Raw genomic sequence first — 12800 nt, 5'->3', positions numbered from 1 at the left:
CTTTGTGGTCAAGATAGTTAAACAGATGCTGAAAGATCACCAAATGAGGTTAGTTCACAATAAATGTGTATACACACAAAGCACGCTAATAGATAAGTGCAAACCTGGGTAGGGGCCTCTAGACAAATGCCATGAAACCAGGTATTTGGTCCAGCCTTATTCAGCATTATTAACCATGCAACTGAAGACAAGGAAGGCAAGATAATCAAATGTGAAAATAAATACACATACATTTTCACAGTGAACAAGCACACATACATTTTAAATTAGCAACTCCACTTCTAGGTCCTTTAGTTTCTTGTACACGTGTGAAATAATATGCACAAGAGCTTTACAGCATTGGTTGTGTTAACCAAAATATCAGAAAAAATATTAATTGTTCATCAGATGGGAACTGTCTCATAATAAATAAATTATGGCACTTTCAACAAAGGTAATATGATGGAGTTGAGAAAATGAATGAGGAAGCTCTTGTAAACTTTGACAGTCCTCCAAGATTGCTGTGTTTAAAAATCAGGAAGCAAAATATATATATATATACAACTGTCTAAAAATTGGTGAGAAAATATTTCGTGTCTGTATGTGCATAGGCACAGTATCTGGAAAGATACTGTGATGGTTAATTTTATGTGCCAACTTGACTGAGCTAAAGGATACCTAGGTGGCTGGTAAAACATTTCTAGGTGTGTCTGTGCAGATGGATGAGATGAGCATCTGAATCTGTAGACTGAGTAACAAAGATCATCTTCACTAACCTAGATGGGCATTATGCAATCCTTTGAGGGTGTGAATAGAACAAAATGTCAGAGGAAGGGTGAATTTGCTCTCAGCTTGAGGTGGGACAGCTATCTTCTCCCGTCCTTGGACACTGATGTTCTTAGATCTTGAGCTTCCAAACTCAACATAAATTTACACTATTGATTCCCCACATTCTCAGGCCTTCAGACTCAGACTGAATACTACCAGCTTTGCTAATTTTCCAGCCTGTTGATGGCAGATTATGAGAATTCTTGGTCCCCTAACCACATGAGCCAATTCTTAGAATCTCTCTCTCTCTTTCTCTGTCTCTCCTGAGCCAATTCTTACAGTCTCTCCCTCTTTCTGTCTCTCTCTCTCTCCTCTCTCTGTCTTTTTCTCTGTATGCTCACATACACATACTTTATTGGTTGTTTCTCTAGAGAGCCCTGAATAACAGATTTTGTTGCCAAGAGTGGTTCTAGAGGAACAGAATTTTAAGGATAAGTTTTCTGAATTGGTTCTGGGATCTCTAGATTTAGCTCTCTAATCTGATTAGATTTATTGGTGCTAATTTAATGCCTTATTTCCACTGGTAAAGAGAACACTGAGTATAACAATACATAAAATACTGCATTGGATACTTCCAATCAACCACTTACAAGAAACAAAGAGCTAAGGGACTCTGTACATGATACTTTCAAATATTTTTGAAAACTAAGGGATATAATCATGTTGCTAGACAAAGTGGTGAGCTCTGGGATTTGAATTCCCAGCTCAAGTGCTGCATAAATGACTTAAGAGCTTCTTCTTCTCCCATGAAGGAGAGCTTTATCTCCTGTATCTGCAGGGCTGAAATTGCTGAAAATCAAACACAGAACTTCATCCTGGGATTAGCTGAATTACAAGTTCAACTTCCAGCCTTTCAGAGTATCTACTAGTAAAGTAAGGGTATTAATTGGGGAAGAATGGAATACTGTAAATTGGGATGGGAAGGTATGGAAGACCTTGATGAAGCTGGGGACAGTAAGCTTATAAATTCTGATGAGTCTTCTTTGTCAGGGAAAGAGGTCTCCCCAACCCAGTGAAAGCATCCTTTCCATCTCCAGTAGAAGCAGCCTCTCACTCCTATTGGTAACAACCTCCCGACCCACAGTGGCATTGGCCTTTCCAGCTCAGTCTGAGGGGATAAACTCTGAATTGCTCATGGAAACAAAAATGACTTCCCCTGAAGTCATGACTATGCAAGATAATGCTCAATATCCTGAGGCTTCATCCCACTCCTGGTACCAAAATTTGTATTAGGGTTCTCCAGTAAAACAGCAGCAACAAGGTCTCTCTCTCTCTCTCTCTCTCTCTCTGTGTGTGTGTGTGTGTGTGTGTGTGTGTGTGTGTGTGTGTGTGTGTGTGTGTTTCCAAGAGCAGGAGAAAACAGATGTCTCAACTCAAGCAGAAAGAGCTATTTGCCCTTCCTCTACCTTTCTGCTTCCTTCAGGATGATTCCCATTCATACTGATGAGGACAGTCTTCTTTAATTGGTCTAATGATTTAAATGCTAATCTCTTCCAGAGGTATTCTCCCAGACATACCCATAAATAATGTTTTACCAGCTACCTAGGCAACTTAGACCAGTCAAGTTGACACATAAAGTTAACAATTACAAACACCACGAAACTGGTAGGAGTGGTTACCTATTTGAGGAATGAAAACTAAGTATATGGGGAAGGATACGAGAGGGAGAATTTTTACTGTGGGTTTTTGGAACCAGTTGTATAATACATTATCTATTATAAAATTAAACACATAAATTTCACAAAAGGAAAAAATAACTACAAAGTTGGCCCTACCTTATGTTCTGAAAAGAAACCAGCTGTCAGATTGTACATTCTCATGAACCAGAAGAGGGCAATGGCTACAAGGCAACCAATGATCAACCAATTTTCTTCTTCCTCTTTTATTCTTTTCCAATATTTTTATTATTTGCTCAAATATAGTTCATGAGATCATCAAAATCATTCTGTGCAGAGTTCAGTCAATATACCAAAGTGCTGCTCAAAAATATATTACAAGATAACGTATTTATGCTTTTAGAAAAATTCCATTTATTTCTCTGTCCAAACCCTTTGTTCTTCTTTCAGTTATAATTTGTGAGCTACAGATATGAGCCAAGAGAAAAAACATCAAAACTTTCCATGATATTTGTTTTCGGATTTATGTAAGGAAGCATGATTTTTAGCTTTATTATAATCATATTTAACAGAATCTTTAATTGTATTTAATAAATAACTGGGCTAGACTAGAATAGCTCATATTGTCTCAATTTAAGCTTGAGTTAATACAAATTAGGACAACTGATAAGATACACGTATATACAAACACATGCAATTATTTTTATTGTTTTTTTAACCTGATATGACAATAAAAAAATTTTATTTTAATTACAAAATGCAAATACATCTTAAGTTCAATTACATTAAGATAAAGATGTGAAAAGCAAAGTCTAAAATTACCCCTGAAAAGTTACCAACTATGAAATTAACCAGATATCACTGAATATATAGTAACAATGTAGAAAACAGAAATTTGTACAATTTAGTCCTTTCCTTCCAAAATTAAGCATATCACTCCAATGTTTTGTTTCTAGTACAGCTGTCTGGAGCCCAAAGCCATTATCATTTCACCCATTTTTACAGTTTTTTTTTAGTATAGATTTTTTTAATGATTATTAAAGTAGTGCCTGTTCCCAGCAAAAACATTTTCATATACTTAAAAATGAAATCCCTATCATCCTACTATGCAAAAATAACAAATGTTAATATTTTATTTAACCATTTTTATATATGTAAATCAAGAGTCCTTCTTCATACTAAATTTTGTATTCTGCTTTTTTCACTATTATTTCATCACCATTTTCCAATGTTATCAACATTTGAAAATCAATGATTTAATAGTGTATGCCACAATTTAATTATTCCCCTTTTGTTGGCCAAATAGTTTATTTCTACCATCACACTACTACAAATGTCTCTGATTAATTCCATGGAATTAATTCCTACAAGAGATATTAATGAAACAAAGAGTATTTTTAAGTATCTTCATACACCCTGTGGATGTCTGTTGTTTTTACCTATTGAGGAGACATTTTTCCCTTCTGCTATTTACAGTCCCTTGATCTTGGACTGGGCAGGAGACTATGGTCTTGGCTGGGCACAGTGGCTCACACCTGTAATCCCAACCCTTTGGGAGGCCCAGGTGGGTAGGTCACTTCAGGTCAGGAGTTTGTCACTGGCCTGGCCAACATGGTGAAACCATCTCTAATAAAAATTAAAAATTAGCCAGGTGTGGTGGCGGATGCCTATAATCCCAGCTACTAGGGAGGCTGAGGCAGGAGAATCGCTTGAACCTGGGAGGCAGAGGTTGCAGTGAGCTGAGAGTGTGCCATTGCACTCCAGCCTGGATGACAGAACAAGACTCCATCTCAATAAATAAACAAACAAACAAACAAACATAAAGAATGTGGTCTTGGTAGGACTGGTAATCAAAGTGCCCAATGATCCACTGACTAAGGCATGGTCATGAAATCAAAGCTAGTAAAGTCACACTTTCTATTCTAGGAATTTGAGCCTGAAGCACACAGAAACATGATCAGAAAAAGTACTGATGCTGATTTAGCCCATCAGTGATGGTACCCAGAAAGGACTTCATCATTTCCTCTTATATTCTCTGCAGCCATTCTGTTTTCTCTCATTTTCTTTTGATTCTATAAGCTTCAAAATACCTTCCTTTGTTGTGGATCTTATTCCTTAATTTAGTCATGACTGATTTCTATAGCATGCAACTGAAGAATTCTGTAAACATCAATGAAGAATCTTACCAGAAGTTTAGGAGTATCTGTAGTCCATCTTGTTTTCATTGTCTTGATCAACCTTTAGATAGGATACTTATAATTTTTAGTAGCCAATGATAATGCTTACTGTGCCCAAATTATATTCAATGCGCTCAGAATAAAATGATGAATATGAGCCTCTTTCTTCAAGAAGCTTTCAGTCCACTAAAGGAGATGAACATGAACTAGGAATTTCTACATTGAGAGAAGTCTTCTAATAGAAGACACTGATGTTGAATGTACTTCCTCTATTTTCCATTTACTTGTAATTGTGGTATTTTTAACTTAAAGTTGTTAACTTTTATAAGGTAAAATCTTTTCCCCATTATGTTTCTGTTTATAGAGTCTTTATTTGCTCTTAGCTTGTCTTAGAGTTTATGTTTACCCTCCCTTCATCTGATATTTTAGAATGCAGTGTGAGGTAGGGAGTTTACATTTTTCACAAATAATTATTCAGTTTTCCCAGAACCATATATTAATCATTTTGTACTTCCCCACATATTTGTGATTATTTCATACTGTGCTTTATTTTTGCATATTTTAGAGTTTGCATCTGAGGTCATTTATTCTCTTTTGCATGTTTGTCTGCATGTTAATCATCACTTGTAATACCTTTAAATACTTGAAAGTGCAACTTCCCTTAATGCGTTCTTTATGTTAAAATCCTTTGCTGTTATAACCTACTTGTTATTGTAGATGAACTTTAGAATATCTGTAAATTTTACAACAATCTCTTTGGAATTTAACTGTGATTGTCTGTATGTATATATGTGAATATATATATACATTTAGTATTACTCTTTTTCTCTACTTATTTACATTTATTAAAAATGTCCCTTAGGAAGCTTTTGAATTTTAATAGCTTCTGATTCCTGGCTTACAATGACATAAAATCAGGAGAAATTTTCAGGCAGCATTGAAATAACTCTTTATAACATTTAAAATATAAAGTTCAGCCAGGTACAGTGGCTCATGCCTGTAATCCCAGCACTTTGGGAGGCCAAGGCAGGCAAATCACCTGAGGTCAGGAATTCAAGATGAGCCTGGCCAACATGGTGTAACCCCGTATCTACTAAAAATACAAAAGAAATAGCCAGGCGTGGTGGCGGGAATCTGTAATCCCAGCTACTCGGGAGGCTGAGGCAGGAGAATTGCTTGAACCCGGGAGGAAGAGGTTGCAGTGAGCCGAGATGGCACCACTGCACTCCAGCCTGGGCAATAAGAGCAAAACTCCATCTCAAAATAAATAAATAACTAAATAAAATATATAAAGTTAAAAAAAGAATATATGTTATATAAATTCCATATATATATATGTTTATAAATAATATATATATATGGAAAGAGAGAGAGACCAAGAGAGAAAGAAGGAACCAACAGAGGGAAAAAAATGACTATTTTTAGCTGCCTTCAATAATTTCAGGATCTGCCTATTTTGTATTTTAGTCAGCTAAAGATTATCTTTTATTTCTTTGCATAAAGGAAATTAGGCCAAAATAATAACTAAAATAATTTTATCAATGCAATCTATTATTTGTTAATTGTTGCTTATTTTAAAATACAGCACCTTTCCTGTTTATAATTAGCTGTGTTCACTCAAGAGAAATCAACATGCATTACTCATATTTTTCATCTAATTCCTCAAAAATTGGAATTCAAGCAATCAGTGATGCTATCACTATTTTATAAAAATAAAAACTAAAGTAGTGATGAACTGTGACACATACTCACAAGCCCTATGACTGGCATAGACAGATACAGAATTGAGGAGGCCTAACTATTAGTTCATATGCCCTATTCACAAAGCCATGGTGCATTTGTGAACATTTAGTATAATTCTTCTTGTCTAGTAGTATCTAAATTTACAACTAATTGTTTGCAAACAACCTCTACCCCTGGCAGTTGTTTTTGCCTGGGTGCTAGGGTCCTAGAAAAGTTACCCACATGACTTACTGTTCAGTGAGGAATTGATTCAGCCCTGATGTCATCTATATGTGTCTAGGAAACATCTCATAGCCAAAGACTAAACAAAACACTAAGTACAATTAAAACTAAGTGCAGTATATCAGTTATAAACCATCTCTTCTGTTTCAAATTAGTACTTTAGGAGAATGATATGTCTCTTCAAACCCCTGTGGAAGGTGTTTTCTGAGAGAATCTAGCAATAGGTTTGTTTTTTTCTTTTCTTTGAGAACCAAGAAAGAGGTTTTCAATTGTTTAAAATTCTCTCATTATCCATGCAAGTTATCCCTCTCTACCTAGTTTTTTTGTTTTTCTGTTGTTGCTCTTTTTAAAAAAAATGCAGTAGCTTTTAAATTTTCTTAAGCATTTTTTTCTCATTCTAGAACATTCAAGAAAAACGTAACAAAAAACTGCACACAGTTTTGGTATTTTCTGGAGTCCCTGAAGTTCACCTGTCAATCACATTGAAGTCCAAAGTGATTGACCTTGGGAAATAAAAGGTCCTGTAAGAAGAGGGAAATAAGAAATCCTATTTTAGCAATTCTATTCTATCAATTATATTCTATAAACTAAATTCTATAGAGTCTATAAATATATGTATATAGAGTATATACATCTGTATGCTATAGACATAAAGAATGAAGTAAATACAAATATTTTACTTGCAAAGTTACCTCCAGCCTTATAAATCTTAGATGACATCTCTAAATGTATCCCAATTTCTCATTTTCTTGGTCCCAACATAATATTAACACAATGTAATAGTATGTCAGATATTAAAATAATAAAATGCACAAACTAGTAGATGCAGTCATTTCTATTATTTATTTTACAAAATATAGAACTGTTTAATGAGCAACTGGCAAAGTGTTAACTTATATACTTCATCGTTAACAAATAGTGTTTCTAGATCTTCTACTTCAAATGAACTGGCAATAAATATCAACTTCCTGGAGTAAAGTTCTTCCTTACACATAAAGGAAGTTGCAGAATCACCTGGGTTCTTCCCAGCTCTAAATACCTGATTTCTGCTTAGCTCTCATTAACAGTTTCATAATCAGCTGGAGTGTGCTAGATATGGTAACCATTTGTTGGTTTACTTGTGGTTTAAAAACATTGTTTTCCTAAAGTTTTGCATTTAGGCAGAAAGAAGAAAAACTAGGGCAAAAAAGATAAAGGCTTAAATGAGTGCTGAATGCATTCTTGAATCTGGAGAAATAAAATACTGAGTTGACAATATCAGAAAGTCTTTCTCCATCTCCTAAAACTGGGGTGGGTAGGAGCAATCTTGAAGGCTTTTCTTGAATGATGTACCCTGCACTATTGTCCTGTAATCACACAACCTGTGAATAAGTTGGCACTAATTCATTATGTGCTATAGCTTCTTTGGAGTATAATTTCAGCTTCTGTCTAATATGAAAATATTGTTCGCAAACTGGTTTTTGAAAGTCAAGCTAGGTTCCATTCTTCATATGAGGATAAGTAATAATTCTGAGATGTAAGCTAAAGACCCCAAAGAAAGTAATGAAACAGAAGCACAGAAAGTGAAACTGGAATCATAATTGTACAGCTTTTTTTGCAAAAAAGAATAGAACCTGGGATCTAGGTAAAATTTAGCAAAGTTTGATCTGTAATTGGACTGACTGCATACGCAAATCTATTTTTAATTAAAGACAAGCTTACTTCAAAATTGTTGTTTCAGCATTTCTTACTAGATGATCAGATCATGAGTCTTTTTATTTTTTTGATGCATAAACTTTAAGGAAACTTTGACCTCAAAACCTAATTTTTTTTAATCAGTTTTTACAGAGGTACATAAATGTGATACCTTCAATGTGGAAGAGAGAGAAGAATTCTCATTACAAACATGCTTTTGAATCTTTCCTAACTACTAAAATTCACTCATCCCTTTTGAATGAAGTTCTGTAGATTTGACTTTGCACAGTCATAAATACTGTTATTTTGTTGAAATGTTGTTAATTTGGAACCATTACGTTAAAAGATAATGTTGTCCTCTAGTTCCTCTGAAAATATTATAATTTGATTTTAAAGATATTTTAAAGGACAGATATTATATCATGTTATTGCTGAATAATCATCTTTAGATCTCTCTTTTTTGCCTTTAACCCTCACATATTACGCAGTGTTATTGTTCTCATACATAGCTTCAGGATCAATATGTATTAGTTTTCCATTCTTACATTAATTTGTGTAGGTATATATGAGTGGGGATGTATAAGTTCAAGAGAAAATGAGATGGAAAGAGATTGGTCCATGAGATGTAGATCTTAGAATAAACTGGTTGGTAGGAGATAAATATTCTATATAAGTTATCACTATATTTTTATGGTCTATTGCACCCCAATAGAATATAAACTGCAAAAGGGTGGGGATCTTTGTGTGATTTACTCATACAAGTATTCATTGAATTCATACAATAGTGTATGTATTCATTCACACAGTCAAAGCAAACAGAACAGTATTTTGCACATAGTAGGAACACAGTACAATTTGTTAAATGTTATTTGAATAAACCAGTATCATAATAATAGATTACTAAAGAGAACGAGAATATTCCTTTATGACGCACATTCATCATTCAGAATAGATTAGTCAATTTGTTTCAAATGCAGCATGGCGAAATTCCTTCTGAGAACCTTTCTAGTATGCATGTGTTTTTGTGTGGTGAGAGAGAGCGAAAGAAAGAGACAAGACTGAAAGAGACAAAGAAAAAATGAGAATGAACTTCTGATTTACTAACCAGTTGAAGTTTTTAATTCCCCTAACATTGTTAGTTTTAGAAAAAGAATGATTTCACTATTAATTAAAACAAATCGCTATAAACCTCACTTTCTTACCTATTCACGTACAAACACTAATCGTGACTATCTGACAAATTAAATAAGTTTTATTTCATAAAATAATTGTATCCATTAGCATTGCTATTCATATTGATGTGATCTTCTTAGAAAAGTTATCCGATGAGTATTAAAATTAAAATCTTGTACAAGTCAAGAAGTGAATTTAGTGGCCTAGGGTCTTCACAAGTTGACGTTACTTGTATTACTAAAATTCATCTAGAATATATGGCAGTCTAAGCTCATGGGCTGCCCTGAAGCAAAACAAGTTAAAGCTTAAGTACATTCGCAGAAATGGTACAATTTGAATTGCTTGTATAAATTAAGTGGCTGGCACTACCCATTAGCTCCCTAAAGCCTGTGCCCACCCCCAACCCCAACTCTGCATCATTTATGTTTATGCTTAAACATATTTCCTATTGCTTTATCCTAATATTTATGACCATTGACACAATTCTCTGTACTTGATTATATTTGTCCTACTCGTTTTAAAATTATCTAAAAAAAGATTTCCTCCAAGTAAAAGTTCCATACACACACACACACACACACACACGTACACACACAACCTTAAAATGAGCACAAAGGCTCTTAATTCCATTTTAAGACTTGTGGCTTACTCCAATACATAATGCAGTGGATATATAAAATGTTACTTGATGTCAAGGTGAAAAAGCACTTTCTTAGCCAAGTCGTTAAAATTTTCCTTAGAAGTTCCATTTTTAGTACTGGCTGTTACTGATAGCTTAGTTTTAATTTAAGTTTATTTTAAAATTGTTAATTAGTAAGTATAACACACTTTAATCCTATTTCCCCCATATTAACCTATGAGGAAAACAAAAAGTTTTACCAGCACATAGTACTGCATAAAAGAAACACAAAACTAACATTAACTGCTTAGCCTGTTTTAGTAACCTTAACAAAGTCCTGAAGGTTTCAATAACTACAATATTGCAATATTAATCACCTGGAAGCAGGTAAATTTTGTATAGAACCACCACAAACTATATACTTTCTTTAATCATATCAGAAAACCACACTTTTAAGCCAGACATGATGAATGCTAAGAAGAAAATACTTAGCACCAATTTTTTACTAGTCCAAATGCAGTATGTGTGACTAAAATCATAATAAAAAATCCATTTACAGCACAACAATTAAGTGATGAAAACCATGAGACCATCCTTGGACCCAAAACTAACATCACTACTAGTTTATCGTAAGTTATTCATCTGCTTTAAAATAACTTAGTAGTTAAATTGGGAGAAAATAGAATCTTTACAATGAAAAATAACTATCGAAAAATGCCTGACATTTTTGGACAGCTCCCTCCTGATTTTCTATAGCATTTCTATTACGTGCCTTACTTTCATTTTCTCTGGTTTACCAAATCAGAAATGAGCCCAATCAAAGTGGTTTCTGCGGTTTGGTTTTGGGTATTTTTGTTGTGTTGTGATTTGTTTTGTTTTGGGACAAAAGATCCCTCTAGTGAAAGAGATTACGGAGCTACATAACAAGAAAAATGCTGTCCCCAGTTCAAGATCCGCCTCCCTGTATTGAGCCAATTTTTGTTTTACCAAAGCTGGCAGGCAGGGAGCTGATGTTCCACCTCCATTCCCTGCTGCAACCCCAACGCCAGTCAAGGACCGGAGCCTCGCCCCATCTGAGACAGTGGGGAGAGCTCCTTAGTATTGAGGTATTTCAAGAACTTTCCTAAGCAGATACTCCCACGGAGACAAGGAGCCACATAGAAAACAATCGCCAAGAGTAAGTTGGTGCGTCCTGAGCAGGGATGGAGAAGCCACTGCACTGAACTACGGAGATTCGGATCTGGCCCAGTAGCACCATCCATTTGCAGCAGCGCACAGAATTCGCCTTCTGCGGAAGGCTTTGCAGCACGGGTGGAACTCTCAACAGCTTTATCAGATAAGATAATCTAATATGAAACAAAAACGCTCTGGAGGCAGCTGGGTACCCTAACCTGGTTACTCTGCGTGGTTAACGTGCCCTAGGTCTGATGGCCCAGACCCCAGCGGGCCTGAACTTTGTCGGAAGGCGGAGCCGCCAGGCATTTGGCAGCTGCCAGGGGCGCACCAGGCCGGGTCTCAACCTGGGAGGTCAGCGGGCCAAAGCGGCCTGGGGAGGCAGTGGCCCCACCTGGACGCCGGGCCGTCGGGCGTCCGAGCCGCGCTCTGCCTCCACCAAGCTGTCCCGCTGCGCCCTACGCCGCCACCAGGCAGGAGGAGCCGCTACCAGTACCAGACTCTCCATCCTCAAGTCTGCGCTCCAGAAAAGTGTAGCAAGCCTCCCACGCGGGGCTTCAGACACCTAAAAGTCGCCACTCCCCCAAGAGTAACCTCCACCCCCACCCCCAACTTCTCTTTCCTCCTTTTCTTCAGCAATGTGGACCAACAGTTACTTTTCCCTCTCCTCCCTTCCCCTCCGAAGTCCCCGGGGCAAAGTGGGACTTTGGGGAGCCTCGTGGAACGCGCCTCTCCCCTGGCGCGCCAGGTCCACAGCTCCTTTTAATCACCGCAATAAAGTTCAATTTGCTCGGCTCTTTACGAGCCACGGTGGACTTTCCCGTGCGCTCCGTGCGTTCTACCTCCCGCCGAGCCAACAGCATCCTACTCACTCCAGCCCAGCTTGGGTCCTTGAAGGACGTCGGGCCACGCAGAGGGGACCCACTGTTCTCGCTGCAAAGTGCCCCAAGCCGCGCGCGCGCACACACGCATCCACATCCACACTCACACAATGCCATCCCCGCGCTGTCAAAGTCTGTCAGCGCGGAAGGGAGAACGCACCAGCTGGAGCCGCACGGGCGCGGGCAGTAGCCCAGCCCAGCGTCGGGACACACAGTCCGGGTCCCAACACCTTCGTCGGGATGCCCCGGCCACCACGCGCCTCGTAACCCCCAAAGACCACGCCAGCCGTCCCGGGGGCCTCGCGGGCGCTGCCGGACAGAACCTTACCCGCGGGGCGCGTGGTCTCCGGCCGCTGGGCTGGCGCGCGGGCCACAGGGACGCTGCAGCCAGGGTCCCGAAGATGCTGCTGCTCCGCTGCCGCTGCCCCGATCCCCGGCGCCAGCATCACTTCTCTGCCGCCCCCGCCTCCTCGTGCTCCGCTCTCTCGGCCGCCCCTCCCCGGCGGCCGCCTGCAAGACCGGCAGCGCCGGCGGCGCGGCGGGGTGGGCAGCAGCGGAGGCGGCGGCGGCGCCCGCGCGAGCTCTCCCAGCTGCACTAGCCGAGCAGCCGCGGCGGCAGCCGAAGCACCCGAGCCCGGCTGCGCTTCCCCGGCGATGGCTCTGGCCTCGGCGACTGACAATGCCCGGCAGCCAATCGCTGCCTCGCCCCGCTCGG

General features: G+C 38.5%; 1 protein-coding gene across 1 annotated transcript in view; it reads right to left on the bottom strand.

Moving 5' to 3' along the window:
- Nucleotides 1–12548, bottom strand: part of B3GALT1 (beta-1,3-galactosyltransferase 1) — a 574453-nt gene extending 561905 nt beyond the window's left edge. The window contains exon 1 of the mRNA XM_063595434.1: nt 12414–12548. The gene's annotated coding sequence lies outside the window, so the exon portion shown is untranslated. The remainder of the gene's footprint in view (nt 1–12413) is intronic.
- Between the last annotated feature and the right edge of the window lie 252 nt (nt 12549–12800).

This window comes from Pan paniscus, chromosome 13 (genome assembly GCF_029289425.2).
Source record: "Pan paniscus chromosome 13, NHGRI_mPanPan1-v2.0_pri, whole genome shotgun sequence".
NCBI classification, from domain to species: domain Eukaryota; kingdom Metazoa; phylum Chordata; class Mammalia; order Primates; family Hominidae; genus Pan; species Pan paniscus.
Note: the sequence above shows the minus strand (reverse complement) of the source record. Positions and strands in the feature narration are given on the sequence as shown.